Source organism: Ammodytes marinus, assembly GCF_949987685.1.
Source record: "Ammodytes marinus genome assembly, chromosome: 16".
NCBI classification, from domain to species: Eukaryota; Metazoa; Chordata; class Actinopteri; order Uranoscopiformes; family Ammodytidae; genus Ammodytes; species Ammodytes marinus.
Genome location: NC_137220.1, coordinates 14,917,950 through 14,924,764, shown reverse-complemented (window position 1 = coordinate 14,924,764; position 6,815 = coordinate 14,917,950). Strand labels below are relative to the sequence as shown.

At 38.2% G+C, this 6,815-nt stretch overlaps 1 gene segment (V, D, J or C); it reads left to right on the top strand.

The window, feature by feature from the left end:
• The first annotated feature begins 227 nt into the window (after positions 1-227).
• LOC307263404 (Ig heavy chain V region 5A-like) lies at positions 228-5,772 on the top strand. The segment is given in 3 exons: positions 228-267; positions 355-654; positions 5,675-5,772.
• The last annotated feature ends 1,043 nt before the right edge of the window (positions 5,773-6,815 follow it).

Sequence of the window (6,815 nt, the reverse complement as noted above, 5' to 3'; positions counted from 1 at the left end):
AGTTAAATAAAAAAAAATAGCTGGTAATTACTTAATTTCCAGTTATATTTTCACTCTGCATATATAATATCAACTAATAGACTGTTCTCTTGGCTCCAGTTAGAACAACATTGATGCTTCTATGTTTGATTATATGCAAACTCACTGACCCTCCTTGTTACTCGGCTATAAAAACTTCCCATCAGGCTTTCAGTGGAGTTCACAGCACATTACTTTCAACATAAACCATGTTTCCTGTAGCTCTGCTGCTGCTGTTGTCAGCTGGATGTGAGTCTCTTTGGATTGTCAAAGTCGACAGTTCCATTTAAAGTTTAACTTGAGGTTTTCTTACCATTTTTCCCATTCTTTTAACAGGTGTGAAGTGTGAACAGTTGACACAGCCAGCCTCTGTGACTGTGCAGCCAGGTCAACGTCTGACCATCACCTGTCAGGTCTCTTATTCTCTGGGCTACTGGACAGCTTGGATCAGACAGCCTGCAGGGAAAGGACTGGAGTGGATTGGAAGGAAAAATACAGGAGGCTCTTACTACAAAGATTCACTGAAGAACAAGTTCAGTATCGACTTAGACTCTTCCAGCAAGACAGTGACTCTAAATGGACAGAATGTGCAGCCTGAAGACACTGCTGTGTATTACTGTGCCAGAGAGCCACAGTGTGAGACACTAATAGGACAGTCATACAAAAACTACTTCCTCTATTTACAACCACCAAGGGCAACCTCCACATGTCTCCCCAAAACCCAAAATGTTACATTTATTTTCAATCTACAGACATAAAATATCTGTCTCCAAGAAACCTTCACTCTTATACTGACGGCTAATGTGGATGCAATTTGTAATGTTGTATAGTTGTACATATTTGATCGTCTCAAGTGTTTGTTAAAAAGGAAATGTGAATTTAACAGTAAAACTACATATCATTTTGTTTGGCAATGTGAAAGTATCTATGTAATGTTGAATGTCTTGTATTGTTCGATCTTTTGTGTGGACCCCAGGAAGAATAGTTGTTACGGTAATAAGTAATGGGAATCTTAAAAAAAAATAAAATAAAAAATGAAGACAGAAAAAACAATATTTTTAAGCACAAAATATACTGTTGTGTGCTTATAGAACAGATTATGTATAAATATGATTGTCTGTTTATTTTCTGTCAATTCTCTGAATTAGTGTGATATAAGTGCAAATGTTTTAAAGTACATGAAAGAACACAACATATGAAATACAAACTTTTAAATCCCAAAAACACCTTAAAAAAGATTCCAAGCAATTTTAATATAATTCTTTTTTGTGAAGGACATTTTACAGATCAACCCTGTCTCATCAAATTACGTTCCCAGAGGACTATTCGGCATTCTCAATTACGTTTGACCATTTACGTATTTTGTCCATGATTACGTTTTTATGAACATATTCGGCATTCTCAATTACGTTTGACTGAAAAACGTATTTTGTCCGAAATTACGTTTTTATGAACATATCGCAAACAAGTTCGTTCTCAGCCTAGAGCTGTTCAGGATGCTCAATTACGTTTGGCTACAAAACGTATTGATTACGTTTTAATAAACATATCGCATACATTCGTTCTCAGCCTATTTTTTGCCATTTATTTACCTCTAGGATTATGTTTGGTTGAAGTGTGCATTGTCTGGGCGGCTGCCTGAACTACAGCGCTGCAGGAAATTAATATGTTCCATAGATATGTTCACATGTTTCTTCATTCATTCATTCAAACAAACTGGTGAAGGCAATTGACGTTCTGACATGGCCACGCCCCCTTTGGGTGGAAAACAAAGCGATTTTGACTATAATGCAAAAAATTGCGGTCCAAAACAGCACAAAAAGAAAACGATCAGAGGTAAATAAGTTACAATTTGACCGACAGACACAATGTTAAGATCCTTTACAACTTCTCTGCCAGCTAGATAACGTTAAACTAGACTACGGAACTACACAGGGCTGCAGGGAAAATAGGGTGACGTCAGACGCACGCCCCTCTACAAACCAATCAGTATCGAGGAATGCTAAACGAGCCTATCGGCAGCCCTGAGCTAAAAAGTTTTCTAGCGAGACCTATGTACTTTATTTTCATAATCTTGATATTGCGAATTCATATGATCTGTCTGAAGTCTGATAGGCTAATTCTCAAGAAATGTTCGGTACACAAATAGGCTACGTGCCAAGCTGTTGATCAACTGGACACAATCAAAGATAGCACACACACACACACAGCTGACAAGAGCGCTCCCTCCCTCCCTCCCTCCACCCTCCGCCGAGTTTTTTTTCCCAGAGCAAATTTTTGAAGTCAAGGGTTATCATGGTGACACAAATACGTCACACTTCAGCTAGTAAGTGCATAAACATATGTTTTGAAAACATATCTAGCGAGAAATACATCAGAATATCATTATATTCGGTAATTGGGAGTATCTGATCTCTATTTGGTTAGTTTGCTGACGTATTTACCACCGTTGCTATGTAATCCTACATTTCCCATCATCCTTTTTAGGGCTGGGTGGACCCGGTCGACTCCTATCAGAGTGTCTGCCGATTCAGGGCGCATTCCATTTACAATTCAGGGCCTCCGCCGTAAAACCACAAGTCAGACATGTTCACACGGCTGACACTTCCGTTCTGCCCCATCATAATAAAAAAAAACTTAACAGGAAGTAGGTTACATTATTCCCCTCCTCCGAAACGTCCCCGTTTCCACACAGAAACATCATAAGGGCCCTTAGGAATAATGGAACCACTTACAGAAACATGCTGCACTACCAAAAAATTAATAAAATAACTTGAATTGAACACATTCTTTATAGGCCTACCCTAAACCTTAAAGCATGTAGGCTCATTGTAGCCTACCCACTATTCTAGGGAAACTATTTCTGTAAGAAAAATGTGTTTTATAGCCTTTGTGGTTGTATAATTTAAAGTTTCTGATCAAATATGTGGCGGATTATACATGAAATTATAAAACAATTAAATGTACAGTTTAAAATGTCATTGAATAGGCTTCTTGAACTTACTAAAGCAGTACTCTACAATGCGTGTGTGTGTGTGTGTGTGTGTGTGCGTGTGTGCGTGCGTGCGTGTGTCACATCTTGTAGCCTACCCTGACAGGGATTTGGTTGTTTTCTTTTAGTTAATGATATCAAATGTTGCTATAAATTGTGCATAGCCTACACATAATATAAAACTAGGTGCATATTGAATGTGAATCCTGCAACTGAAAGTATTTGGAAGGAGTAGGCCAGTTACTCAAATGGGAGTAGTTTAAAGATTGCTTTATTCATGATTTTGACCTTAAAAAGGTAGAATTTTAGGCAGTCTTATGAACAGTGCTTAATCAGTGTTTGCGGTGTGGTGTGGCAGTGTTTATTATTTTCTGCATATGCAGTTGACTCAGTATATTGTCCCCTGTCTTAATGGTAAGTGGTCTTGACGGCGGTTTGTCCACCACACACTTGGCATGATATACAGGTGAAATTTGAATATCGTGCAAAAGCTCATTTATTTCAGTAATTCAACTTTATAGGTGAAAATAATATCTTATACAGACTCATTACATACAAAGTGAGATATGTGAAGCCTTTATTTTTTATAATTGTGATTATTATGGCTTACAGTTTATAAAAACCCCAAATTCAAAATCTCAGAAAATTAGAATATTACATAAAATCAATAAAAAAAGGATTTTAAATACAGCAATGTCGGCCCTCGAGAAAGTATAATCATGCATATGTACTAAGTACTTAGTTTGGGCCCCTTTTGCATGAATTATTGCCTAAATGCGGCGTGGCATGGATGCTATCAGCCTGTGGCACTGCTGAGGTGTTATGGAAGCCCAGGTTGCTTTGATGTGGCCTTCAGCTCGTCTGTATTGTTGGGTCTGGTGTGTATCATCTTCCTCTTGACAATAGTCCATAGTTTCTGAGTTCAGGTCAGGAGAGTTGTCTGGCCATTCATGCAGAGTAATACCATGGTCAGTCAACCAGTTACCAGTGGTTTATGGTACCATGGGCAGGTGCCAAGTCTAGCTGGAAATTGAAATTGTCATCTCCATAAAGCTTGTCAACAGACAGAAGCATGAAGTGCTCCAAAATCTTCCGGTAGACGGCAGTGGTGACTTTGGACTTGATAACACAGTGGACCAACAGCAGCAGATGACATGATACCTCAAATCATCACTGATCCAAATTAAATGTTGCGTTTCATTTGGAAATCAAGGTTCCACAGTCTAGAGGAAGAGTGGAGGGGCACAAAATCCAAGGGGCTTGAAGACCACTGTCAAGTTTCAACAGTCAGTGATGATTTGAGGCACCATGTCATCTGATGGTGTTGGTCCACTGTGTTATCAAGTCCAAAGTCACCACAGCTGTCTACCAGGAGATTTTAGAGCACTTCATGCTTCTGTCTGTTGACAAGCTTTATGGAGATGCTGAATTACTTTTTCCAGCAAGACTTGACACCTGTCCACAGTGCCAAAACCACACGTAACTGGTTGACTGACCATGGTATTACTGTGTTGATTGGCCAGACAACTCTCCTGACCTGAACCCAATAGAGAAACTATGGACTATTGTCAAGAGGAAGATGATACACACCAGACCCAACAATACAGAGGAGCTGAAGGCCACTATCAAAGCAACCTGGGCTTCCATAACACCTCAGCAGTGCCACAGACAGATAGCATCCTTTGGAAGCGCATTGTGAAGCGCCTTGTGACCCTGGTCTGTGAAGGGCGCTATATAAATAAAAGCTTACTTACTTACTTACTTACATCCATGCCACACCGCATTTAGGCAATAATGTGTGCAAAGGGGGCCCAAACCAAGTACTTAGTACATATGCATGATTATACTTTATAGAGGGCCGACATTTTTGTATTTAAAATCCTTTTTTTATTGATTTTATGTAATATTCAAATGTTCTGAGATTTTGAATTTGGGGTTTTCATAAGCTGTAAGCCATAATAATCACAATTATAACAAATAAAGGCTTGAAATATCTCACTTTGGATGTAATGAGTCTATATAATATATTAGTTTCACCATTTAGGTTGAATTACTGAAATAAATGAACTTTTGCACGATATTCTAATTTTTCGAGTTTCACCTGTATTGATAAGAGATTTATTCTTGTTCTTTTCATACGGGCAGCGACATTCCACGTGTGTATCGCGCTGGACCTGTGGTGTAGCATTGGGCGAGGAAGCCTTGACAGCGCCCTGATTTAATCTGCAAGGTTAAGATCTCTCTATAACAGTTTTTCCAATGACTCTAGCCTATTTTGTTCAAACTGCCTTTGTATTTCACATCCCTCAATTAGCACCTGTCACTTTCACATGGGCCTATTTTAATTAAATATTCAGATGATTCAGCAGATGCAAGGTGTGTCAGTTCTGTGTGCAGTTCACAGGACAGTTTACAGGGACAGGGAACAGGTGGACAGTAGTGTTCGGGCATGGTAGGAGCTACACACCTCTTAAATGTAACCAAGGTTGAGAGATTGATATGGATTTTGGGAGGACCAGGAGGATAGGCTAAATCTCCATTCTGGGAGAAGAGGTTGAGTTGATGGAGGGCTACAGAAACCTGGGCATTTAATTAAACAACAAACTGCATGGAGGGACAGAGCAGACTCTACTTCATGAGCAAATCCTTGTTAACCTGTTTAAGCCCAGTTGGTTGTGGAGAGAATGATAATGCACAAGCTGCTGAAGATGATGGACAGCATCACCTTCAGCTATTTGACCACTACAGAAAGTCATTCCTGATACAATCCACAATAACTGCTGCTACAATGCCACACTTTCCCTATGGCAATAAATAAAGTACATTATCGATCTATAAGTCCATCCATCCATGCAGGTATATTTAAACAACGCCTATGCATATGGGTTCTGTATTATAATCTCTGAAGGACACACCTTTTGGTTTACTATTTCCACAAGAAAACAAATGAGCAAACAAAAAGCTTAATTTTCCATATTGGGCCTTCAAATTTATCAGAAAATCAACCTTGCGGTAAAGAACACCAACTGAATACATTGCTGGAAAGGTGCTAATGTTGAGAGTGTGAAGATTGTACAATTTTACCTTTAAACACACCTACAATTCACCACCATGCTTTTGATTAGATTTAATTTATTTGCACAATAAAAACAACAAAGAACATTGGCCACAGAAATATAAAATATAAAACATTTTTTTAAAGGCAACATATTTTGCAGGTGAGATATATATATATATATATATATATATATATATATATATATATATATATATATATATATATATATATGTATATGTATATATATATATATATATATATATATATATATGTATATGTATATATATATATATATATATATGTATATGTATATATATACATATATATATAAAAGTTGTGAATGATATCTTACTTCAAAGATCATTTAATGTAAAATACTGAAGAAAATAGAAGTAATTTAATCCACAAGGTTATGCAGAGGTAAAAAGACAAGCAAAGTGGGTATATGGTTGTAGTTGTCCTGCTTATTTAACTGTAAAGGCCGCCTACAACTCCTTATTCGTGATAACCATCAAACTACATCGTGCACATTTACTGAGTGACGATTGTGTTGCATTTCTCACAAACAACAATGATCATCTCACAACGATTTATGCTCTAGGCTATAGGCTCGTTTCGCGTCACGTGACATTCCTCGCCATTGATTGGTTTGTAGAGGGGCGTGCGTCTGACGTCACCCTTCCTCAGGTCGGCAATACGTCATCTAGACGGAACTCTCGTGGCAGTAGGCTACTCAAAGACAGCGCG